The 26,980-nt window shown below is 44.9% G+C and overlaps 2 long non-coding RNA genes across 2 annotated transcripts; both read left to right on the top strand.

Moving 5' to 3' along the window:
- The first annotated feature begins 23 nt into the window (after window positions 1-23).
- Window positions 24-25,738, top strand: LOC113999454. Its single transcript, XR_003544883.2, has 3 exons — window positions 24-102; window positions 2,327-2,476; window positions 24,142-25,738. It is a non-coding gene; the product is annotated as an uncharacterized LOC113999454 (long non-coding RNA).
- On the top strand, window positions 11,419-12,459 carry LOC120324085. The gene is made up of 3 exons (XR_005565088.1): window positions 11,419-11,705; window positions 11,824-11,893; window positions 12,364-12,459. It is a non-coding gene; the product is annotated as an uncharacterized LOC120324085 (long non-coding RNA).
- Window positions 25,739-26,980: the final 1,242 nt, after the last annotated feature.

The following is a 26,980-nucleotide window of genomic DNA, read 5'->3' as shown; positions in this document are numbered from 1 at the left end:
TCCGTGAGGGGAGGCCGGTTTCGCAGCGGGGGAGACCCCCAGGGATGGGTGCTCCCGGAAAATGTGGTTAAAGGAGGAGCAAAAGGCCGCAAAATCAGAGAGGTATGAGGAACAGTGTTGAAAAATGTGGAATATGTCAAAATTACCGTAAGTCAGGGTGTTATTTGATGTTTGATCTTTGTGTATTAGCAAGAAATGAAACTTAATCAGTGGAACAGATAGAAACAAACAAGCTCTAGGGATGATATACATCCAGACACGAGCTCTAAAGCATGATGTAAATCAAGAAGCTGCTGTATGTCAGTAGAACAGGTGATAGTTAGCATCCCTCAGTCAAGGACACTCTGGAGCTAACAAGCTCTAAGGACAAAGTAAATGAAGATGTTGATGTATATATTGTCAACTTGGCAAAAGACTCGAGGTCCATGTATCCTATAGCTGAACTATCTTCATTATATTACTAAAAATCATGCCTACAGGTGAAAAAGGTCCTCCCCCAGCAAAGACCCCTCCCCTGAGCATGTGTAGAAGTTAGACAGGATTACATAATTTGTATGATAATTACTAATCAATACTAATAGAGGAGCTGTACTTGAGAGGCTACTAACACTAAATTTCTGTGTATAAAGAATGGCATGGAAAGTCTGGAAGGGTGTCCTTGATTTGTGGAGTACCACCGAGCATCCAAACTTGCACAGCTATGAAATAAATAAGCAGTGTCTCTCTTGAGTTTGGTTGTGTTTGGTCTCTCTGATTATTGGTTTGTTGCACACTGGGTAAGGAATCCAGTTTTTGTGGACAAGAGGAGCAGTCCCCAGGCTGAGGGGAGGTGGGGCAGGGCAGAGCTTGTGCGAGCAGAGGGAGAGGCCCCGTGGCCCAGGGATAATGCCACCAGGAGATGGCTGGCAGGGCTACCAGGCACCCTCTGGGCCCTGGTGAGAGCCTGCCAGGAGCTCTTGACCTACAAGTTTGGGCCAGCTCTGATGTGGGAAGTGTGGGTAGATGTGAGCAAAGGAGGCTCCATGCCTTTCCCCATACGTCGTGTTCCTTTAACAGTTTTTATGCTTGAGTAGCTTCCTTAATGGCTCTTCTGCCATCTAGATAATTTTATTTTTCACCAGCTAAAATTATTCCTGCAGCAGCAGCTTTCTGCTCCAGCCCATCTGGAAGAGTGTGTAGAGGCAGTTTGTGAGCGACACCCTACAACTACATGAAAGGAGGTTGTGGTGAGGTGTGGTTTGGTCTCTTATCCCAGGCAACAGGTGATGATCATCATCATCATCATCATCATCATCATGGCTAGGCTTCGCAAACGAAGATTTGGGAAGGTGTGGGAAGGGCTCTACCCACGTTTGTTGCAAGCGCGTTGGTGGCTAAAAAGGCCAATACGAGATAGACATGTCCGGAACAGGTGATAGGACAAGGGGAAATGGCTTGGTTCAGCTTGGATTAGGAAAAGTGTGATAAGTGGATTAGGAAAGGAGTGATAAAGCATTGGAAAAGGTCTTCCAGGGAAGTGGTGAAGTAACCATCTCTGGAAGTATTCAAAAAATGAGCAGACCTGGCCCTTCGTGATATGGTTTAGTGGTCATGGTGGTATTCAGTCAAAGATTGGACTTGATGATCTTGTAGGTCTTTTCCAACCTTAATGATTCTATGTATGAGAGCACTACAGCAAACGCAAGGCATGAAGAGATGGAGACTGATTTGGAAATCAGATGCAGAGCAGAAATCTAAGCCATGATGCTCTTGGTTGCGTGCAAGAGGCTCACACCCTCCCAACAAGTCCCACCATTGCCCCCGCAGCTCCATGTGTGTGCAGGTGTCTGTGATGAAAGACCCCGCTGGGGAATAAGTGCAAAGGTCTCCCAGGGTGTTATTTATTCCAGCAAATGACTCCCTCATAGCAGTGTTTGGAAAGTAAATTAATTTTGTGGGTTTTTTTCCCCAGCCCTGTGAGTAGCAGGAATTGAGGAATTTCAAATGATGGTTACTGTTCAAAACAAACTCCCTGTCTGTTTTACCCAGGTAAATGAAACTGATCTTTCCGACTATTTTTCTAATTTCTTTTAATGTTGTATAATTATTTTCTAAAGGAATCGTGCTGTTAGTGGGAGAATCTTGCAAAGAAAGATTAAGATGTAAAGAATTAAAGTTTTTTAAGATTTGCATCTCCTCTGCATTGTGATTGCAACAGACTGTGTGTTTAGTTTCTATCGTGGTTTGTAAGCAAGACCCTAACAGTGTGGTTTTACCACAAAAACCTGTTTGCTGGCAGTTTGAGAAAAAAACCAAACAGCTGAGAATGCTCTGGTAATTCCTGCAGGTGATAATCCCAAAATCGCCCCACTGGGACTATGGCGATAGTCCCAAAATGTGGCAGCATTCCTGTCAGTCACAGCATCTCAAGAGCTGCAAACCCGACAGGAAGAAGATAGACAGGAGAACCTCAGGAAAGATACAGCCTGACTGCTGGGTAAATACCCTTTATCCCTGGGGCTGAGGGGAGGATGACCCTCAAAGCTGGGTTTCTAGTCTTGGTGGGTCTGCAGCATGGCATCACCTTGTTCTGACCCAAAATAGGAGATGCTGACAGATTAAAATTTTGTGTTTTTATGGGTGTTGCTGTACCAGCTGTAGCTCAGTGATAACTAGTGTCAGTGTGAAGGTACAATCAATGCAAATAAGCTGGTTTCCAGTTAGCTTTCATCTGAGTGATCCCTTTTTGATAAAACAACAGAAAAATGGGAATAGGGAATAAAGATGCTACAGGTTTTGGGCCATGGAGCTACTCAGGTCTGGAGCTGTCCTGTAAAGTAAAAGACCAGGGAGCCCCATCTCAAATCCTATGGTTGTCACTGGGATTTTGGGCTGCTGTGAAAACTCCCACCTAGGAGCAAGTTTCCGGAAACTCAGAACAGGACTTGAGTTGGTTACATTTAGAATAGACTTGTTACAAGCTCAAGCTTGTCTGAGCTCCTTACTAGGGAGGACCTGCTACATGAATAGCCTGTTTCTTCTTTCAGGTTGCAAGAAAATAGGAATACTTCTGAAAGGTTACTGGGGTTAAAGGACTACTTGCATTTTTTCTTCAAGGCAAAAGATTTAGGTGATGTCAGTATTGTTTTCCTTAGCAATGTAATGTTTTTCAAGCCTAAATTAAAGATGCTTCTGTCACCGATTGCTAAGTCAGCAAAACAAGGTGGTCTTTTCCCTTTTCACTAGGGAAGACCGAAGATGTCAGGAAGTGAGGCCCTTGTGGAAAAGCAGGTCAGGCCAGCAGAGAGCAGTATATTGTCAAGAACACCATTTCCCCAGGGTCAGGGCAAAATAGTACAGTATTTATTTCTCTTAGTTGAAATATCTTGCATATATGTTCATAAACAGTCCTGCAGTTAGGACTAGAAATTACAAAGAAATGGGAATGTAATGCTGGGTTGTTTTTTTTTTCCTTTTTTGTGTTCATGGGAACAATTCTCCAGCTGGGGACCTGGGATGGAGTGTAGGTGGTTTAAAAAGTTTTAGATTTGTTTCTGAGACTTTGTCACATGCAGTACTGTGGTCATTCTTAGAATTAAGCCATATGGTCTGAGATTTGTAACAAATTTTCAATTATGATGTCTATCTGTTATACATATTATTTATATGTGCACATTTAGATTCATAGCTTGGTGTATTATATATATCATACATGAGCTAGAATGCAGGTCACTGGGAACCAGTTTGGGAACCATTTGGGAAATTATCTCTGTCACTCCAGTGTTATAAGAACAATTGTGTTGGATATATGAATGAGAATTAATAAACAGGCATCAAATACAAATTGCACAAATAGGAGAATCTGTATAATTAAAAGGCTATTTCACCAATTCGGTCATGACTATTATGAACAGTAACAAGATTATGTTGTAGATAGAAGTACAAGGTCATTATTTTTGGCACAGCGTGCCCACAAACTGCACGTAATCGGCATGTTGTTTTGTGCAGGCCAGGTAGTAACATATGGTAAATGACACTGACTGGTTCATCTCCTCCCACCCTCCGAGACACATGGGTGTTCAATCAGCTGACATGTACCCAGCAGTAGAGTTTGGGCTGCTGTATGTGGACCCGATTGCACATGTGCAGTGTGGAAAACCTGCCCTCTGAGAGCTGCACAGTTAATTAAAGCTCCTTATGCAGGGCGTATTTGCCTTGGTGCTCCCACTCCTTCCCTGCCTGGGGACTGGTTCTTCCAGGCAGCAGTGCAAGAGGAATCTGTTCCCAGCTTGTGGCTGGTGCCACTGAAGCTGGCGCACGGGTGCTCCCACACCAGCTTTCCAACTGCTGTTGCTCTGCATTTCAGTTCCCGGCTGTGTCCTGGGTCCCAGGCGCTCCCCAGCCACTTAACTAGTAATGCTGTTAATAATACTGCAAGTTTAAGGTACAAAGATCACCTCAGGTAACTCCCTGAGATATTACATTGGACAATTCTGGAGTTCCTCTGCTAACAGCAGAATAGGAAGCCAGAAGTCCTGTTCCATGGCAAACTGAGTTGGGATTGTCTGAAGAAGAAAAATATTTGGAAATACTAAGGAAAAGTAACAGCAACTATAGCTTAAATTTCCATCCGAGATCCATTTGCTCCCTTCATCTCAAAGACCAAATTATATTAGTGCTGACCTTTAGCAGAAAAGTGTGATGGTCATTGAACCCTGAACATTAAATTTGTTTCCTTGTTGCAAATCATGCCCCTGTAGTGTTTGCTGTGGTGATCTCCAGATCCTCCTCATATCCCTGAGCAGGACAGCTAGACCTGCATTCCTGCCACTTTTCTGAAACCCCACATGGCACCTGCTGCTCTCTGATGCCCTCCACTGTGGTTCTTCATCATTCCTTCCCAACATTTCTAGCAAGGCAGGACTAGGCATGTACTGTGGCTTCTCTAGAGCTGCATCTGTGCCTAGTGCAGAGGGCCATGGTCAAGCATACTAGAGTGATACTGAGCTGTCATTTCCTTTCCTATGGAGGAAGCCTAAATAAAATATTTCTCCATCTCCCTTCTGGATACTCACCAGTTTTCGACAAACTCATAGAAATTAAATGCCTTTGACATGTTTCTGGCGATTTTGGCCAGTAGTAACTGAGTTCAATAATTTTGGAGGGGCAGTTCTGTGCTCGTATCAAAGAGGATGTCTCCCAGGGGGTGTCACTGGTGTTTTTGTTAGTGGCTGTGGCTGTAGTTGGACAAACCAGAAAAACTGAGCAGGTCTCTGCTGGTTCCTCACTGCTGCTCACAAGCCTTGTGCAGAAATGAACTGTAACTTTGGAAATGCTGCCTCAACGTGGTCTTTTTGGTGCCCTACAGGCTGAAGTCCTTCACAAATTTATCATGACCTACATAATTGACCTATATTATGTGTCTGTTTGTTAAATAGATTACACTAATTAGAAACATGAATGGAGATGGCTTAGCAGTTATTTATTTATACTGAGGTGTGTGCCTGTTGTCTGAAATGATGTATGGGAGGATCATTGCCAGACTTTCCCCCTCTGCCTCCTCCATATTTGGCATGTACCGTGGATTATTGGAATAAAACATGAATTGTTTCTGCTTTTAGAAAAAAGAAGTAAAATTGTTTTTATTACTCTTCTTCAAGGGGATATATCCACCAGCATGTCTGTATGCAAGAAAATTAAGCATGAAGGAGAAAACATAGCAAAATTTGCAAGCCCTTGATTTGTAGGGCAGTGAGTAGGGGCTGAGTGTGCTTTGCACTTTGGTCACTTTATTGAGACCTTTCTGGCTGAGAAACAGCATTACTACACCTTGCTGATGTTTGAGCGTTCTATAATGAAAGGTTTTATTTCTCCTTGCACTTGTGCCACACTTGCAGACTGTTGGAACTATTTGAAATCCCGGGTGCCGGTGAAATGTGGTGAGTTTGATGGAACTGCACCTGCTTCCGGCAAGTACGAATTTTGCTTTTAATGTTTTAAACTGACGTCCAAAGCCTGGCTGATTTGCCTCTAGGGGCAGATTTGGATCAAGGCTTTAAAACAGATGTCCCCTGCTTCAGACCCCCTCAGTTATATTAACAGTGCTGTTGGGCGGTTTCCACTGCTGTGTCCTCATTCGTATAGAAGGGTGTGCAGAGTGTAATCTAATTAAGGAGAATTCGCCAGATTTTTTTTCATGTCTGCTATCATTGTGTTGTTAACTTCTCCAAATTCATTAGGAATGTATCCATCTGTGGGCTGTCACATAGCACTGTGTTGAATATTATCCGTAATTCTTCCAAGAAGCTTGTTCTGGAGAAAAAAAATAGGTGGGGATGATAAGTAAAGTGAAAACAAATTGCTACCGTTTTTAACTGTTCACAATTTCAGAATTTGTTCCTTGTGTGTCATGTTAGGGATGCATTTCCAGAGAGTCAAAAATACATATTTTACCAGTAGGTTTGTGGGCAGAATGTTTATTCAAATATGTATATTTTTTGTTTGGTAAAGTGGTTGTCAAGTGGCAGAGGTTTGTCTGGTGGAATAGACAGCCTATGCCTTTAACAGGCTTTTGTCATAATCTTGGAATCAATTGTGAATATTCTGAGGGAGAAGAAAGTAATTTCTCACATTATCATTCTGCTTCCTCTGTAGAAGATTGATCCCAGCCTTTTCTATAGGGCTTTTAAAAGCTATTACTGTCTGATGTATGACATTAAGGTTCAAAAAACCAGCTTTAGGTAAAAATGCTCTGATTTAAAAAAACTTTTTGAGCATGGTATTTGAAACCTAGGATAAATTAGTTTCAAACTGACCTCTTGAGGTTCCCATGCTCAAACCAGGGCCAAATCTGAAGTTTGGTTGAATCGCTCAAAGTGTTGTCCAGCTGAGTGTTTAGTATCTCCAAGGATGGAGGCTCCTGGGGCCCTGTCCCAGGACTGAAGGTGAAATGCGTTGCATGATACCTAGTAGGAAGTTGCCGCGTTCCAATTTGTGTCCACCACTTCTTGTGCTGTCACTGGGATCTCTGGAAAAAGCCAGTCTCCATCTTCTCTTCTTCAGGTAGCTGCAGATAGCAATAAGTTCTCCTCTTTGCCTCTCTGTCTCCAAGTTGAACAAAAAAGTGTTGAATGGAGCGGTAGGGACTGTTCCCTCTCCTGCTGAACCTCCTTTTGCTAACTCAGCCCAGGGCATGGTTGGCCTTCTTTCCTGCAAGAGGATGCTGCTGATCCTAGTCAGTTTGGCCCCCAGGGGCTTTTCCATGGAGCTGTCCTGGGACAGGACTTAGCATGTGCCTTTGCTAGACCCTGTCAGCCCACCTCTCCAGCCTGTCCAGGTCCCTCTGGAAAGCAGCACTGCCCTCCAGCTTGAGCCAGGGTACATTGCATCCTGTCTTTAGGTGGTTAAGACGATCTAGATAATATTGACCCCTGAAAGATGCTCTTAATATTCAGCTGCTAGTTAGACTGTGACTACAGACAGTAGTTGTGTGATTTCGGCAATGATTTGCCCCTTCACATGATTACTTGTTTTCACACTGTTTATCTTCATGATGAATTTTCTGTGTGAGTCTTATGATATTTTCAATGACTATCATATAAAGCATGTCAGAAGCAATTTAAAGTTATTACAAAGAACAGAAAACTTTCAGTGTCTGTCTTTTCTTAATATTGATAATATTCTTTTGCTTGATATCTGTAGAAAAGGAAATAGGGAAATACAGCTGGCTGCCAAGCCCCTGCTATGGTGTAACTCAAGATGTCCACTTATAAAATTAAATATGGCCTGAAGAGTTACTAGCACCTGTTTCTTCATTGTACAAAAATGTGACTGGAAGGGTGATGTTTTAACAGGTTAAAATATTTTGGTTGCATATCTCTGTGAATTTACAAAAGCTATTTTTTGTTTCAGCTAACAAACTGAAAATTTCATCAGTTGTAAAATAGTAGCTGAAATGCCCTAAAGGGACCTATTTCTGAAATTTTCTTAGTATTGTCTTTAGTGAATAATTGGGTCATAATTTCCAGGCCGTCTGTGTGTTGGGTCTCTGTGCAGAAAGCAGTTGCAAGGAAGCTTGCCCAGAGGAGTAGGCAAGTGTCCTGTATGCAACCACGGAGCTGGCCTGAAGAGGGCTACTCAGCCCTGGAGAGATAATGAGAGCTTGGCTTACAGCAAAATTTGTGAGAACAGGGAGGAATCAGCATTTACACAAAATTTGTAATCAAAGCCAGGCATTGGAGAGAGTGGGGTGGGAAACAAGGCAACAGCCTTCATCCCTGTTTATGTGGGCTTGAGGGCTGAGTCTTCAGGATCAAAGAGCAGATAAGACCCAAAGCTTCACCTTTGCTTGTGAAGTTGTGTTCCTCTGACTAATCTGGGAAGCTGAGATAGTGAGGACCACTATCTCAGCAGAACCACTGCTGGTCAGTGACTGGGAAGGGGAAGGAGCAGTGGCTATGTGGCCTAATGAGAATGCAGGAGCTGGGACAAAAAAGGGAGAAGCCTTGGAGCTGTGTCCTGCTGACCTGGCTGCACCAGACTACTCCTGCCCCTCAAGTCCTTCTGTCTGGCCCATCAGAGCTACCAGAGAAGCAAAGCATAGGAAAACTGAGGACTTTTCCAGAGCCAGTAGAGGTTGCTTGTGTTAGGGACCATGGAGCCAGAGCAGGAGATTGGCAGAAGTCTGCTCAATAAACATACCCACTGACCTGCAGTCAGTGGGGGAAGCCCTCCTTGAGGGCAGTTCAGCTGTTTGAAGAGCACAGCATCCCAGAGGGATGGGGGAATCAGGTGCTGTATTTTCCCTTGTGTTCCTAGAGTAAAGAGAAAGAAAGAAAGGAGTTGACCTGGCACCAGCCGTTTGCCCACCTCCCATGAAAACCACGTCACCTCTGACTTGTTCTCATGAATAACGGGAGTTTGCATTTACCAAGTGAAGTGATCAGCCCCTCCAGCCTGCTATTCATTTCTCCAATTAACAATCAGTTGCCTGAAAAATGGGCCAATCTGTTTCTTGGGGAGCTGCATAGAAAAATCCACAAGGCAAGCCAATTAGCATACCAGTCCTCACCGTCTAGGGAATTTAATTTAGTTATTTGGTTGATCTAAGTACTGATATTTTGTTGTTTTGTTATGAAGCATATAATGTTTGTTAAATGGCTGAAATCCCCCGAGGCCCATATGCTGCTGATAGTCTCTGCGTCCTCCTGAGCCGGCAGAGGCAATAAGGCAAAACTGTTTTGTCCCGCACATGGCCCCAGTATTTTCCTGGCACAGCACGGCAGCTGGACGCGGGCAGAACAAACCTTAGCCACCCAGGGTGGGCGGGATAGCTTCCCTCCAAAATAGTTGCACACTTGAGCAAGCCCATTGTCTGTCCAGAAAGCATTTCAACCGCCTCTTACCAGGCAGCCGCCACTACAAAAAGTACGCAGAGACAGTGTTTGGACAACCTGTCTGCGCAGTGTATTGTGCGGGGGCAATTAGTTTGCAAATTGCCCGTTTGCACATCCACGCATGAATTAGTTACATTGCTCCCACAGGATCTGTTTTTCTTATAATTACTGTTAAGGAAGGCCCATGAATAAAAAAGGTAATTTGGACAAACGCTTTTCTCCCCACAAGCAGGAAGTTTGAGCCTCTTCCTCGAAGAGACCAGGCAGTGGATGGAGTCCCTAGGAGGAAAAGAGTGGTTCCCCAGGATATTGCCTCTGTGTGTTTCTAATTCTCTGGGTTGATGCTAGTGTAATGGTAGCATGAGTTGTGAAAGAAAATATATGACAGCTGTCGTCTTGTACTGCCATTCCTGGTGCACATGCTCTGTTCTTGGAGATGTGACCCCAATCCTGTAACTGAACTGCTCTTTCATTTCTGGAGAAATCTCATGTTGGGATTTTAGCAGCCAAAGAAATGCCAGAGCCTGACTGATTTAATGACATTAGTTTTATTCTGGTCTGAATTTGCTGGAGCTGGTGGAGAGTCATGTTGGAAGGAAAACAGTCTAACTGAATGGACAATCCTTCTCAGCATTCGCACCACCTTTAGTTCTCCAGTTCAAAAACCCAAACTGCAGATCACTGCTGCCTAGTCAGCAGAAGGAGAATATAGATTAGATGTGCCATGGTTGAGGAGCTGTGTCACTGCCAAGTCATGAAGCTACGGGAAGAAGTGAACGGGCTTCATAGTATTCAGGTGAATGAGCAAGAGAGGGACTGATTATTTTCAGAGATGCTACAGTCTCAAAACTTTTGAGATTCTTGAACCTCTGTTGTAATGGAGAAGCAGGTGGACTCAGAACTCTGCAGGGTAATTACTCAAAGGATTGTTGCTCAACGGTCTATTAAAGATGAAGACTGGAAGTGGGTCACTGCACGTACCGGGAGGAAGATTCCTCCTTCTTCTCAACATTTGACAGGTATGAGTGGTACCTTCTGCAACAGGTATGAGGCTCTGAAACTAGAGGGCCAGACAACTGAGTAGGTGGGCAAAAGTACTTCTGGGATAGTGGGGCCTCCTAAAACAACACTGCCTGTACCCCACATCAAGATCTCCTCTGCTAAGGGGAAAAGAAGGATAGTTGTACTAGGAGATTCCCTTCTAAGGGGAATGGAGGGCCCAACATGCAGACTGGACCCAACTCGCAGGGAAGTCTGCTGTCTCCCAGGGGCTCAGATAAGGGACATTACTGAAAAATCTCCTGTCTGGTAAAGCCCTTGGACTACTACTCACTATTGGTTGTTCAAACTGGCAGCGACAAAATAACAAAGAGAAGTCTGAGGGCAATCAAAAAAGACTTCAGGGCCCTGGGACGATTGGTAGAGGAATCAGGAGCACAGGCAGTGATTTCCTTAGTTCTTCTGGTAATGAGGAAGAGGATTGATAGGAATAGGCAGATCCATCAGATTAATGAGTGGCTCTGAGGCTGGTGTAATGGGAAAAATTTTGGGGTTTTGACCATGGGATGATCTACTCAACACCTGGCCTACTGACACCTGACAGGATGCACCTATCTCAGAGGGGAAAAGAGTTCTAGAACAGGAGCTAGCAGGGCTCATTGACAGAGCTTTAAACTAGCTTGGAAGGGAGGAAGGTACAAAACCAGGCTTACCAATGATGAGGATGGGATGGCATGCCAAAACTTGAGAAAACCAGCACTAATGGGACCACTCAGTCTGCCTCAGGAGGTTTTGGCTATAATGTACCACACCTGAAATGTTTCTACACCAGTTCCCGCAGCATGAGAAACAAATAAGAGGAGCTCCAAGCCTTGGCCCAGCCTCAGAGATTTGACATCACTGGCATAAGTGAAAGTGGTGGGATGAATCCTGTAACTGGAGTGCCCTGTTGGATGGTTACAGGCTCTTCAGAAGGGACAAGCAGGGCACAAGAGGTAGAGGGGTGGCACTATATGTAATAGAAGGCTTAGAATGTGTGGAGCTCACAGTTGGCAGTGGTACAGTTGAGAGACTCTGGGTGAGAACCAAGAGGCAAACAAATGTTGCCATGGGAGTCTGCTATAGACCTCCCAGCCAGGACGATGGTGCCGACAATTATTCTTTGAGGAACTAAGGGACACTTAGTCAACTGCCCTTGTCCTTATGAGGGACTTCAATTTGCCAGAATTAACTGGGACCACCACACAGCTGGTACAACCTGGGCCAGAAGATTCCTAGAAAATGTGGATGACAACTTCATGGAACAGGTCCTACGGGAGCCAACTTGGAAAGGTACCCTCCTTGATCTGCTACTTGTCAACAGAGGGGATCTCTTGAGCGAAGTGGAGATTGGCGGCTGCCTTGGCCACAGTGACCACAAAGTGATCAAGTTTAAAATCTCTGCCAACAGGGGGGAGAGTGCCAGCAAAACCTCAACTCTAGACATGAGGAGAACAGAATTCAGGCTGCTTGGGGAATTAGTAAGTAAGGTCCCCTGGAAAAATGTTTCTGCAGATGCTATGGTCCCTCAGTGCTGGTCACTTTTTAAACATCACCTCCTTAGGGCACAGGAACAGGCAATTCCCAAATGTCAGAAGTCAAGCAGGCGAGGCAGAAGGCCAGCTTGGCTTGAGCAGGGATCTTCTCTTGGAAATAAGGCAAAAAGGAAGGTGTATCCCCAGTGGAAGCAAGGTCAAGTGACATGAGAGGAATATGGAGATGCTGCTTGTCACTGTAGGGAGAAAGATTGTGCAGCCAAAGCTCAACTGGAGTTGAAGCTGGCCAGAAAAATGTAGGGAACAACAAAGGAGTTTTTTCAAATATATTAAGGGCAAGAGGCAGTATAGAAATATCATCGGCCTGTTACAGGATGGGGATGGTCACCTCACAAACAGGGACAGAGACAAGGCAGAGGTGTTTAACACTTTCTTTACCTCTGTCTTCAACACAGATGATGGACCAAGGAGGTCTCAGTGCTCTGAGCTGGAGGACCATGACTGCAATAATGATCAACTCCCAGTCAACCATGAAATTGCGTGGGATCTGCTGCTCCAGCTGGATCCCTACAAAACTATGGGGTGTGATGGGATTCATCCAAGAATCCTCAAAGAGCTGTCTGATATCATCGCAAAAGCTCTCTTGCAAATCCAGAGAGGTCCCAGCTGACTGGAAGCTGGCAAACGTTGTCCTGATTTTCAAGAAGGGCAAGAAGGAAGACCCTGGAAACTACAGGCCTGTCAGTCTCACTTCAGTGCCTGGTAAAGTTATGGAGAAAATTATTCTGGGAGGTATTTAAAAACACCTGAAAGACAATGCAGTCATTGGTCACAGCCAGCACGGCTTCGTGAGAGGAAAGTCCTGCTTATCAAACCTGATTTCCTTTTATGACAAGGTAACCCACCTAGTTGATCCAGGGAAGCCAGTGGACACCATCTTTTTGGATTTCAGTAAAGCTTTTGATACTGTCTCTCGCAGTATCCTTCTGGACAAAATGTCCAGCCCACAGCTGGATAAACACATCATGTGGTGGGTGAGCAATTGGCTGATGGGTCAAGCACAGAGGGTAATAGTGAATGGGGTAACATCAGACTGGAGACCTGTCACTGGTGGGGTTCCACAGGGATTCATCTCGAGCCCTGTGCTCTTCAACATCTTCATAAATTACTTGGACACAGGACTGGAAGGAATCCTGTGCAAGTTTGCAGATGACACAAAACTGGGAGGAGCTGTTGACTCCCTTGAAGGCAGGGAGGCCCTGCAGAGAGACTTGGGCAAATTAGAGGACCGGGCAATCACCAACCACATGAAGTTCAACAAGGGAAAGTGCTGGATTCTGCACCTAGGATGGGGCAACCCGGGTTGTATGTACAGACTGGGGAATGAGTTGCTGGAAAGCAGTGCCTTGGAAAGGGACCTGGGGGTCCTGGTTGATAGCAAGTTGAACATGAGTCAGCAGTGCTTGGCAACCGGGAGGGCCAACTGTGTCCGGGGGGTCATCAGGCAAAGCATTGCCAGCTGGTCAAGGGAGGGGATTGTTCTGCTCTGCTCTGCACTGGGGCAGCCTCACCTCGAATATAGAAAAGCAAGTTGTGGTCAGGTGATGTGAATGTTCTACATGGACACTTGCTTTTCTTCTGGGAAATCTCAGAGCCTGCTGTGCTAGATGCTCTGTTGCACGTACATCTTTAACTTCAAGCAGTTCATCAAGGTGAAGAAAGAAAACCTAATGCTCTGAATATACCTTCAACAACTGTAAAGACTTTGAAAAATACTTTTTTAACAAGAATTTCCTCTTGAATTATTTTACATAGTGCATGACTTTCATTAACGTTTGTGTATTTGCACTGTGTCAGCCACTTTGTTCCTGTCCAGCCTGGCTCTGGTGGCTTGTTCTCCGACATGTAACTCTGCTCAGTTAACATTGCTGCGCTCATCACTGCCTGTTTATTACAAGAAAAAGACATAAGCAACCCAGAGGCATTGCTGTGCAGATATATGGTATCTGATTTTCTCAGGTGCTGTGAGCCTCCTCTGCTTGCAGCAGCTTTCAGTGGCAATCGGGTGGAGTGGGACACGTGAAGTCATGTCATGGGTCCATGTAACTAGTCAGCAGCAAGGCATTCCAGGTTACTTGGTGTTTTCCCAAACAGATAGTACCTTGCTGAGTGAGGTCAGCAAGAGATGACCAAGGCAGTATGACTCCTGTGCTGCTTTTGCAGGATTATTTTTTTTTCACTAGACTATTTGGAAGGCAAAATGCAAGGACTCTTCCTTTCCAATTACAGAAATTTTGAGGGCAAAAGTTGTGTCTTTCCTAACCTTCTCCTCCAGAAATTCAACATGTATTTTCTTGCACACTTATTAGGTGAGTTACCTATGGTAAATCCCCTTCTACATCTCTGTCAGTTAGTTGCCAATGGCCACACACAACAGCAAAAAAAAAAAAAAAAAAGAGAGAGAGAAAAGTATCTCTCTGCCTCATATCTTTATGTCCTAGTTTCTGATAATGTCTTTTCTGAGGGTGAATAATATTACTGTACCTCATGTACACATGACACCATGTATGAACAGCCAAATTCATAGTTGGCACAGTTAGGAACAGCCCATTTTTTTGGCTGCTGTAAATAACTTCAGGGAATCTATGTTTAAAAATACGTCCCTTCTTTTTTATCCAAATTCATCTTGCTTCTGAGAAAGAATGTATTCTAACCATGGCATTTTATTCAACCTTTTCTTCAGCTATTTTAGGCATCATCCCAGAGGATCAGTCACCATCTTTTCCATGAAGATGCAGACAAAAGGCTGTAGCATTTTTGAAAGCAGTAATGTATTTCTGCAGGTGTTTAAATTTGCTTGCACATCTGACCTGACCCTGTGCTATTTAGTGTTCATGTATTAATCCTTTGCAAATGTGATGAAAACTCAGTTACTGAATGTAATGTTTCTTTGCAGCTTGGTGATTAACTAAATTCTGCTGGGCTGAGGAAAGGCTGGTGTTGATATGAGGATTTAGCAGTTAAATAGATTGAAAACTGTTCAATATGGGCACCACCAATATTGTATAACACTCACTTCTATTTAAACCAGAATGAAATAAAATTCCTGTGGTATTAGTAGCTGTAGTATTGTTTTAGCTGTAAGTTAGCTGTAGTATTATTTTATCAGCATGCTTACATTCTTTGAGCCAACTTGCAATCTATGGAAAAGGATCATTTGTCTTTTCTGAAACCATAAAAAGCAGGACTTCTCTCTGTGTTAGCTCTCTCAAATTCTTTACACGGTGAGTCATCTACTTTTCCTCCTTGGAAAGGTAGGGAGCTGGTAGTAACGTGCAGCTTTCACCAAAAGATGTGACCACTGCTTCTCTCCTTGTTTGAAACTGCAGAATTTTATTGGCTAAAAGAAAATTATTCTGAACTGTGAATCACATCTTAACAATTAGCATGTTGTAGGAAAGCCAGCTAATGAACAGGAGATACGCGCTCTTGGTAAACATAGGGACTTCCTTCTTACTTTCTTTGACTCTGTTAGTCACAGTCTATTTCAGAGCCGTCTTCATATTTCGGTATCTGTCCTTGTGAATTCCTGCCTGCTAGTTGGTAGCCATTGGTGTGATGATTTCCTTGGAGCTACTGCAGTTTAAAGCAATTGTGCATGTGATCATAGATCTCATCCCATTAATGGTCCTAAGATTTGAGGAGCTCAGGCTGTGTATGGGGTAGAAGAGGACCAGGACACAGCTTTCCTGCTACAGACCACTGCTCTTTGATCATAACTGTGGTCCAAATGCTTTGGGGAATGGGTAACTGCTGCATTTTATTAAAGACATGCAACTGAAATAATAATCGGATAAAAGGATCATTTATTGTCAAATGACTATGGAGCTGCATTATGTGATTTCATATCTTTTCCTTCAAAATCTCTGCATCTCAAACCAGCTTGTGGTTTTACTCTGTGCCATTAACACTTTGGTATTACACAGGAGTATATTTCATATGGCAATTCAGTGGAATATGGATTATGTTATCAGGAAATAAATAAAATTTTCTCAAGTTGGCCTAGGCTCTGCTGGTGGTAATAGTGAAATTGTTTGTCCTTAAGCTATAGCAGAGGATTGGATTCTTAAAAACTGGATATGAAAAAATGCTTTTAGAGTGATTTCTTTACAATAAAAACATGATAGTCTTAAAGCTAACTGATAATCTTTTTGAGTCCATTCCACATGAAGCAGGGGAGCAAATAGGTTCTCAGCTGATGTAAGTCAACATAGTCCCATTAGCTGACAAAGCTGGGTCAGTCCACAGCAGCTGAGGATCCAGCCCCATGACTTGGAAAGAATCATCATCTTGCTGTCTAAACAGGGGAAAAGACCGTAACAGGATTTTGTGAGGGCAAATAATATTAGAGAGCAAATAAGATGGGCCAGGGACCAAATAGGATGGCTGTTTAATTTGTCATTTGTCAAGATTTTTTTTACTGGAATGTGCACCAATGGGGAGAAGTTGTCTCTTAGAGCCACTGAAGGCTGTTAACCTTTTTTAGTACTGTTTAGTGTCTATCACTGCAGTGGAGCCAGGCGCATGAATAGTACACTTTTAATAACAAAACTCCTAAGTTAATCTCCTCTAGAGGTCTGCGTGACATTACTAGCTATAATCTAACCCTTCCAGGTTATTGTAGATGCACTTACGGGCATAAAACCTTCTTTGGGAGAATTAGGTATTTTCTCATTATGCATGCTAGTAGCTTTTCACTGAATATCACCAAATTTCCATGAAAATCTGAGTTTCTCTGGCAAGTTGAAGAGTTTACCAAGTCTATGAAAAAGGATCTTAAGAATTTTCTGATTATTTGTTCTCTAGCTACCTCTGAATTAGTGAGGTGAGATACTCTCTGATGAACTGATGGAAAACGAAAGCAGTTTGTCTTAAGAACAGGCAGATGCGGGATGTGTGTGGGGAAGGAAACACTGAAGCAGAAATCCCTGCTGCATGTGGAGTCATTTTAAGACTGTGGCCTAGTGGTTGAAGGATCCACCCATCTCCGTTCCTTCCTCTGCCTGCTGGACCTGTTTGCTATGTGTTCTAGAAAAATATGCAGCTGCATGAGCTGACCATTGACCAGCTCCTTAAAAGATGTTTGAGGTTTGCAGGGTTGCATGTAGACATCTAAAGTCTGAGCCCCAACTGCTAAAGCCTGTATTGGATCTGGTCTTTAACCTATGTGTCTCAGCTCCTTTGGGGAAAATAATGCTTCATTTCTCTGCCCTTGTATATCCAGGTTTAGCAAACTCTCCAGGAAAGAGACCTTCTCTTGCTTTGCTTGTCATGCTAATAATAAACAACTGTAGCACGGAGACTAGAGTAACCACAGCAAGAGGAGCTGTGATTGCATCACTAGCAACAGCAGACATCTCCTGCCAAGGTGCCCCCTGATTGTGCCACAGATGCCTTACTGATCTTGTCCCCATTTGGGACATTCAGAAATGAATGGGCAGCAGGGCTCTGTGGGTGGTGGGTGTCCAGGTGCCTGTTCTCCACCTCCAGATGCAGGCGCTGACTAGCGCCAGCTATCTTGCACTCGTCACAAGGTGGATCAGGGAAATCAGGTCACAGCAGAGACTGGTTGCAGTTTTGCCATCTCCAGAAGAGTGTGTGAGGGTCTGACAGAGTCTGACATGCCTAGTCAGTGGAAGGTGTCCAAGGTGCTGGGAGGATTGGAGGCTCTCATCTCTCCTGGGTTATGAAAGACAAGGAGGACTCTGCTGGCAGATGACGTCTTCAGTGCAGTCTGCAGGGTCTCACCTGCACTCAGCTACGGCTGCAAACCAGTGTTGGTCCTGTACTCCCCTGATATTGTATTGCTGAAATGTTTGTATTTATAAAAACCTTCATTGAGACCATTGCTGAGATGTGATTATGGGCCAAACTCTGCAACACAGTAAATGGAGCAAAGTGGTGTATACCCATTTCCCATCGTGGCTTGAGCACAGCTGTGGAGGAGAAGCAAGGTGGAAGATGTTAATAGTGTTTAGTACTGTAGGCTGTTGGTGTTGAGACAAGTCGCCTCCTCCTTCCCTTTCTGACTAGCTCATCTCAGGTCCTGTGTGCCATTCAGCTTGGATGGCTGCCCAGCACTGGAGAAATCCCAGACTGGTCTCTGATACTCCACAGCTAGTTTTGATTTGTTTTAAATTTCATTGCTTTTTCTTTTCAGAAAATTATTCAACAGTGCTTGGCTTGAAGAGGGGCTGAAATGCCATCACGCATTCTGTACCTCATGAAAGAAAGTGTAATTAAGCCCCTACCTCTTAAACGCACAGCCCACATTTGAATTATCAGGGAAAGCCACCACAAGGGTTAAACACTTTATTTAGATGGCTTTGTTTGTTACGTGTGTGCTTTGCTTGTTCTGAGAATTAACAGAAGATAAGCTAAAAGTTCATTTATAAGAGTATTAAAGGATAATTATGATGGAGTAAATGCAGCAGGTCAAAAGGCATTATGGTGAACAGAATCATAATATAGGGCTTGGAAAAATAAGCTAAAATGTACAATGCCTAACATCACTCACTGAATGCCACAGAAAGTACTTCCTTGGTGTTTCTCTCTGCTTCTTCATTCCCAGTGTAAATTAAAGTACTCTGCTGTTTCAGCATGAACACATAATGGTGATCAATTGCAGTAACTTAAATTAAACTTTTGGGCAGGCATAAATATGTGACCTTTTAATATCAACGAAATGATAAAAAAGATTTGGTAGGAAATCTGTTTCAATCAGATTAGAGGAGAAGTGGGTAAAGCTGATTACAAGCCCGCTAAACACAGTATTTGGGCAGTATTTGTTCAGAAACAATAGCGTTAATTCTACTTTAACAAGTATTATCTGGAAAATCAATAATTAATGGGAACCCATTATCAACTTGTAATTTAGCACAGAGATTAAGTTGGGGAGAAGTGAAAGCGAGTGGGCAACCTGCTTTTACTTGACCTGTCAGGCTGATGGATTAGTGAATGACAGCAGGGTTTCATATTTTTTTAAAGGAGAGGTGGTAGAAATAAGTCAATTTAGGCCTTTTGCTGTTTGGCACCACCTTGCCCTCCTGCTTCCTCACGCTTTGCAGAAAAGCTGTCTTGTGCAGCCAGGTCACTGCAGCCTGGGGGATGATGTCACTTGGTCCTGGGAAAAGCAGGGGAACATCACCCCCAAATCCACATAATGCATGGAGAGGGGTGAAGAGAGGTAACAGAGGAGGGCAGAAGAGTGCTGTTTGTGGGTGGCATGAGCATGTACAGTAACATCACCGTGGCTTGCCTTGTCTTCCTATAGGGCCATCCCCCTCTGTAATATCTTTATTCACCTCCCAGCTTGTCAGAGTGCCCCCTACCATGTTTCCTCCTCGACAGGGCTTGTAGCAACATGTGTGAATGCATGTGAGCACTCAGATTTTCCTCAGCCAGCTCCCCCCTTCCCCCTACCACATCAGCTTTATTTGGGGAAACAACCTTATTTGTCCTCTGTGCTGTACTGGGACTCAGATGCTGCGTGTGTGCACATGGGTTGGAAGTGGTGTGCGCAACTTGTCTCTCGAGTAGGTCATTGCAACAGATGCCAAACAGATAATGGTTTTGTGAAGACAATATACTTCCCGAGGATACAGATGTTCTGATCAAGGATCTCTGTGTGTGTGTGTGCACGTGCTTGCTTCTCTCAGGGTATCTCTGTGTGTGTTTGCTGAGGCCACAGTAGGCTTTTAGAAGAGGAACATTGCTATTTGTTAAATTTCAGGTGGACAGCAATGGGCCACCATTTCCACCTCACTGCCGGTCTGCCCATTGTCTCCTCCTGGGCAGAGGCTCTTTTTTTCCCAGAGTTGACTTGCCTAGCTGATTTTGGGCAGAGTGGGGTGCAGTTTGTGGGCTATAGTGGTTTGTGAGAGTAAGGGAATAAAAGAAGATGGGTTGAGGACACTGGATTGAGGACACTGGAAAGCAAGTAAGCCAGTGCTAGAGGATTTGTGGAGGTTCTGGTGCAGCTGGACATGGCTACATAGTCACCCACGGGTGGGATACTCTTTGCCTTGCTCAAAAGCAATGGTCAAAAATGAAATTAAGGAGGTCCCTGCTGACACAAGCAGTGGCCTATAGATAGAGGCAAGTGTAAAGGAACATATTGCCTCTTTCAGCAGAGCACTGGCTAGAGCTAGAAATAGTGGCAACTTGGGCTGGCGTCATGTTTCCCACCAAACCCACCCTCACTATCGGTGTGGGTGAGGAACACCATGGCAGGATGAGAAGCCCAAGAGCTTGTCTCTGTTTCCAGATGGCTGCATTCTCCATCTCTGAGCTGCAGTGATGGTCTGTGTGTTCCTGACAGGGTGACTGGAAGGCTGATGTCTGGACACTGGCTGGACGTAGGCTGGCCCTGCGGCACAGTGTGAAACCTGGGTTGTGATGGGGGGCTCCTTGACAGTCAGCAAGGCGGGATGCTCTCAGCAAGGGAACAGATTGAAGGCAGATTGTGTGGGTGAAGTAGCCCTGTGCTACACAGATAGGGAGTGGCTTCAGAAATGGCATTTAATCATTCAACATTAACACAAGACATCTGTCACCACCCTTGGCAGTGACGGTGCTACACAGCAAAACAATATGTTCTGGTGCTCCTAATCACTGGAAAAACACTACTTTTTGCAGAGAGTTCTTTTAGTGCCCGGCACAAATCCTTCTATTTTATTATAGCAATCCCAGCCAAATCCTTCAATAAATGGAGTTTTTATTAATGTGCAGCTGTTGAATGAGAAAAAAATAAAACTCAGAAATAAAAATGAATCCCTGAATAATCAGGCTGATCCCAGGCAGTAAGAACAAACAGGCCAACCACATACTTACAGCTTTTTGGTATTATTTAAAAATATAGACAGGGCTTTACTTTCCCTCTCTTTTTATTTTTTACACAGACCTGATTAGATTTTGCTCAGGAAGATCCAAGCCACTTCTGTGAGCTGGAAGTGCAGCAAGGAATGAGAGGAGCTGGGATGGGTCACATCCATTATGTGTGCCTGATATTTGCCTGCTGCTGTGGTCAGGAATTTGCTCTGACCAGAAAGGAGAGTGGAGGGGTGGCACAGTGCCCAGGGCAGCTGGGGTCTGGCTTTGCAATGACGGATGTGCTTGCTTCTCAGCAAAAGAGAACAGAAGAGAGTGTCAAAAAAAGAGGGTGGAAAAAGCTGAGTGACCAAAGCCCTCTGACCATTACAGCTCTCATCAGAATGACAGTGTGGTTTACTTTAACTCGTTGCAGTTCGGTGCTCTTTGCCTTGATTTTGCAGTTAAAAATGAAGGAAAAGTGATCCCATGATGATGTGGTAGGTGAGGCAGGTGCTGAGTTGGGGGAAAAGAGCAATGCTGTCCTGGATTTAGCCCTAGGACCTTTCCCTGTGCATACATAGGTCCTGGCCTGCCAAGGGATTTGCAACCACTGTGTCACGAGTGGGGAGGTCCACCAGGAATGGAACAAATCTCCTTCCTTTGTGCTCACTATTGCTGCTGAGAGATCTGGTTTGATTGTGCTACACCCATGGCACAGCCAGGCTACTGCACGCGTGGTGGAAGCTGGGCTAAACCAGGTCCTAGGCTACAGTCCAGCTGGCAATGCAACGACCATTGAGGACTGTTCCCTGGTGGCTCCAGCCCAAAGGAGAGTGCTGAGTGAGCAGAGATGTAGGAGACCTGCTGGAGCTGCCATCAGATGCATGTATTCAGGTAACTGAGACCTCGGCCAGCCCCATGAGGGCCCACCTAGAGCTAAACCTCCAACAGGAGGGCAAGAGCAGCCTGGGTAGCACCAAGGCTTTCATCCTGCCTGAGGCACTCAGAGGTTAGCTGTGGCCCTTGGGACAGTGCCTGTCACCAGCAGCCAGACCCTGGTCAGCCAGGGGTGCTGCCTGGCCAGCGTGAGGCAGTAGGGAATGCCCCAAGCAGATAGCACCCTGCCTACAAAATGACGCGACCATCTCCACTATTCTTTCTGATTAAATTTGAGCCAAAGTAAAGCCCTAATTCTTCTGATTAAAGCTTAGAAGTTAAGCTCTTCGGACAGGATGTGTGCCTTGCCCTGTGCTCTCCTAAACCACTTTGTCCACTTGATGACAAGACACTAATAATACACTCCTATGTTTCTTCTCAAACACTCATGATGCCCAGTCCATAGGGTATATGATGTGCCTGGGACATCCCACCACTTCTCTCGGAATAGTGGTATTTATATGTGGTCACCCAGCTATTTTCAGAAGCAGGGAAGTAGGGAGGAAATGCTCCAAGCAAAGCAGAGGTCCAGGTCTGCCAGGGTTTATCCTTTATGGCTTGGGCTTTTCCTAGTGGAATTGCCCTAGGAGACATGCCCCAACCCAGGCATTGGTCAGACTGTTACACAAATGCTGTCTTACCTCAGGTGCTCTACAAGCATGGATCAGTCCACTGTCACAGCCCTGCAGGGAATGGGTAAAGGCAACTAACATGATGAGTTAGGGCATCAGAGACAGGAGAAGATTTAATTGTCACTGTTTTGTCCTTCATGAATAGGTAGTTTACCCCGGGGTAGCTCTGTTATGAAGCTTCGCTTGAGTGCTCCGTACCCTGCTTGTCTGTTCTGCAGGACGTTCATAAAATGCAGGATAGGATTGTGGATGAGGCTCACCTGCATTGCACTTGCCTTTAAGGAGAAGCTCCTGGCACCCGCTGGGAAGCCTGTCGTTGGGCAAGACTGGTCTGTGGTTTCAGAAGGGGCTGGAGACACATCCTTAGGGACTCATCCTCCACACATGTTCAGCTTCTTGCAGGCAACCTGGGAAACTTCTGCCTCGAACATCTTGCATGGGGAAGCTCTCCTGTCCCTCCTCCTCTGCACCACAGCCAGCGGCACAGCCTGGTATTGTTTGTCGCAGATCAATGCATTTAGCCATGTGGAAAAATATCATTACCACCAAGGCTCAGCTTTTCTTTCCCCTTGAACGTCTCCTGCTGTGCTGGTGAGGGGCTGGCTAATTGCCTCTTTTCTCAGGTTGCCCCTGGGGATGGCTGCCCCACAGCCTGCCACACAGCTCACGCTGGTGTTCTCAGGGCTTCCCCCCAGCCAGACCGTCTGTTTGCCGAACAAATGAACACTCAGCCACCGTGCAGGGCCATGGGGCTCTTTGTTACATCTCCCCTTGTGAGCTAAATGAACAAGGTGGGGTCACTTAAAAAGAGAGGGAAGGATGGATCATGGGCTCCCAGCTAGGAGTGGACATGCAGGTAACCTGCTTGTGTGTGCTCCAGACAATTATGGTGCTGGGATGGCCCCCAAAATAGGACTGGCACAGAGGTTTCCTGCCCTGGGCTGTGCAGGGTGACAACAGGTATTCCCCAGGGCTTCTGCTGCCACTGCCACACGATCACCTCTCAGGAGTCCTTGGAGGGCTTTGGCTGGCAGAGCACTGCAGGAACTGCACAGGAATATGAGCAGAGGGAATGCTGAAGGAAACTGATGACCAAGCCTCTTTTCCCTAGAGAAACTGGAAACTTTCTAGGTACTGAGCAACAGGAAATAAGGCCCTTCACTGCCATTTCCAAATAGGAAGGAAATACCTTATTCTATCTTCAATATCCAGCGAAAGCTCAAGACAGAAGGGAAGACTGCAGACAATAATCCCACAAAAGAGAAGTTTATTTCTTCCTCTTAATATTTTTCTTTATCTTTTTTCCCAGAGTGTGACAATACCACTAATATAAGTAATATCTGAGGTGCTTAAACAACTGTTCATTGTCAGCAACATTCAATCTGTTAATTTTGGACAATATATTCCCTTTTGGCATCAAGGCCCACCTTGACTATTCCTTGGAAGAATCATGTCAAAGCAAAGCCCAAGAGCTGGTAGAAAAGCTGGAGAGTCCTTTGTGCTAAAATCTGTCCTTTATTATAGGAAAAGTTAGTCCCAAAAGAAAATTTTACAAGTTTTACAACTAGGTGCTTCCAATGAAGGAGAAGAGGGAGAGAAGGAAGGGGAAGGGAGGGAGGGGAGGGGAGGGGACGGGAGGGGATGGGAGGAAAGGGAAGGGAAGGTCCTTTTGGTGGTCTGTTTGGGGCGAGATAGCTTTAGTAAAGGGTCATTTGCTTGTATGATGTCAGGTGGGATCTGTGAAACAGCCAAATCTCAGTCTTCAGCTAGAAGACCCTAATTTATGTCTCTTAGGAGTCCAGCTGTTAATGGGAGGAAGGAGGAGACTGAAATTCACTAATGAATTATCTGCTCTGTCTGAAAAGAAATGGAGACGTTGCTTCAGGTTGGGAAGCCATGCTTCAAAATCTCCCTGCTCAGCTGCAGAGTGGAGATATCTGGGAATGCCCAAGGTACCAGGCCAGTGCTGGACCTCTTTGCACAGCCAAAACATTTGAATTCACCTGCAAGCAGAGGTGCCACGTTTCAGCACTTCAGGAGAGTTGATCTAGAAAGTGGTATTAAAGGGAAGAGTGAGAGTAGCCGTCTGTGTGTGTGGTGTCCTTCACTTTAATTAGGTTAGTTTCTTTCATGGCAAGTGCTGTCATACCAAGCTGAAAAATCAATACCATATGGCACAGCACTCAGAGAGCAAACTTGGAAATTAATTAAAGACGAAGTACTTCTGTTAGGTCTCATAGCATAGCGCCTACAATTAGGCATGGCTGAACTGGTTTGGAAACACGAAGGCTGGGCAACACCTTCACCCAGAGCTGAGCTGGACACTCTACCACTCTGGGGTCAGAATAAACTGTAATCTCCCTTTCTTTATTCCCAATGGAGATAATATTAGAAACATTGAAATCACTGTTTTACATGTTTTCCTGGATTTTCCTGTGTCTCACTTCCAGCTTGCTGCAGGCCAGGGCAGGGAAGGGAATCATTTGTTCTGGGAGGCTTCTGCTTGGCAAGTTGCTGGGTGTGAACACAGAGAAGATGCTTCCTGGGGGCTCACCGTGCTCCTGGGCTTGGAGCTGCCAAAGCCATGGGAGGCAGCAGAAAGAAGAAAATACACATTAGTTCAGATGTTGTGACAATGAACACTGGATGGACACTTAGAGAAAGAGAAGGGTGATTTGGAGGCTGGGTGGGCAGAGGTGTCTGGGGGACAAAGAAGGCTGTGTGGTGGGGGAGAGGTGAGGCAGGGAAAAAAATCAGCCTTCAAGTCATCAGAGGAGCAACCAGTTCTCACAGGGACCATTTGCAGCCCAGGCACTTTCCCATCACTCCTTCACCACCTGGGACCAGTGACTTCTAAGCAAATCTAGTTGGCCCTGAGCTTTTCCAACACCCCTTGCAGTCACAGGCTGTAGCTGGGGCTCTTGGAGGGGTGAGGTATGCCCTATTCCCCAACACATTAGTGAATATCTGAGGACCAGCTATATCAGGTTTTCCTATGGAAGCAAAAGGTGTGTCTGCCACAGACTGGGGTATTTTATGATGTTACATCCAAAGTGAGTGCAGAGAAGCAGCAATACCCATGGAACCTTGATAAGTTGCCTGCACTAGGATCCAGCAAAATTTGGCTCCCTGCTCTGCCCCTGTCCTGCTGCCTGGACATGGGCAAGTCCCTTCCTTTCCCTCTGCCCATTCCATATAGTGCACAGGGCAGATGCCCATCACTGCTGACATCCTCCAGGCTAAAGCACAGTAAGCTCCCCCACACCTCTGTATCTAGATAGGTACTCTCATGGGACCAAAAAATTTTCTGCTCTGTCAAATGTAAAAGAAACCTGATGTGGTGATAAAATCCTGTTGGAAAGGAAAGGAAAGGAAAGGAAAGGAAAGGAAAGGAAAGGAAAGGAAAGGAAAGGAAAGGAAAGGAAAGGAAAGGAAAGGAAAGGAAAGGAAAGGGAAAAGAGAAAGAGAAAGGAGAAAGAGAAAACGGAGAAAAAGGAAAACCGAACAAGCGAAAAAAGTACAAACGACCCAACCAAAAAAAGAAAAAAAACGAAAAACGAAAAAAAAAAAAAAAGAAAAAAGAAAAACGCAAAAAAAATAAAAAAAACCAAACGAAAAAAAAAAAAAGAAAAACAGAAAAAAAAAAACCTAAAAAACAGAACATCAAAAAGAAAACCAAAAGACAAAAGAAAAAGAACACCCCCTCACAAAAAAAAAAAAAGAAAAAAATAAGAAAGGAAAGGAAATCTGACTCCGTCTTTTGGGAAGTTTCATTTCCAGGGCACGGAGCAGAGTGGGACAATGTCTACCCCTCTTTTGGGAGATGCTGATTTAATGAATGTGGCAGCTATTGTGTGTGCTTGGGAGCCTCCCAGACGTTTTTCTTCTGCTGATATTTTCTTTTCTTTTCTGCTTTAATGAGTGTTTCAGTAATTGACTTGATGATTTCTGTTTAATTAGCACATTTTGGAGGAATGATCAAAAAAATAATAAGATAAAGTAATCAGACAAGCATAGTGTGGAGGAATAATAGCTCCTTTGTGGGGCTAATTGGAGTGGACAGTCCATCGGCTAGTTTGGGGCTCCTCACAGTTGGATATTCCCAGCCTAGCTGTGCCTTGTGCCCAGAGATTCCAAGCACCCATATAGACTCAGCTTTGGTAGTCATTTCAATTAGCTTTAATGAGCTGTGAATGAGCACCAAGGAGAACCGAGTCTGGACCTGACCTGTTTTGCCATTGCCCAGGTTTTGCAGAAGGCTGTGGAAGCAAACGGAGTTTGCCCAAGACCTATGGCAGGTGCAGGGCCCTGGGTACCACCAGGAAGAGCATCTCCAGGGAGGGCTGTGTCCCAGCTCACACATCCTGTATGGGACAAGAGGGGGTTGCCCACAGGGATGTGAGATGGGCAGGTAAATGGTACTAGAAAGCAATAAGTGTGGAGGAAGCAAAAGGAATGAAAACAAAAAGCACCAGCTGAAGGAGTAGCCAGAAATCAGAGCTGCAGCTGTTGTGCCTACTCCACTTGGGTTTCTTCCTGAACGCTCTGTCCCTCCTGTTCCCATACATACATAAGGGTTTACACCTCTGGGACAGGTGGTAGTCTCCTCCCTAGGAGCAGGAACAGGGCTTTC

This window comes from Pipra filicauda, unplaced genomic scaffold (assembly GCF_003945595.2).
Source record: "Pipra filicauda isolate LSUMZ 115617 unplaced genomic scaffold, ASM394559v2 scaffold419_size605101_pilon, whole genome shotgun sequence".
Classification (NCBI taxonomy): Eukaryota; Metazoa; Chordata; class Aves; order Passeriformes; family Pipridae; genus Pipra; species Pipra filicauda.
Note: the sequence above shows the minus strand (reverse complement) of the source record. Positions and strands in the feature narration are given on the sequence as shown.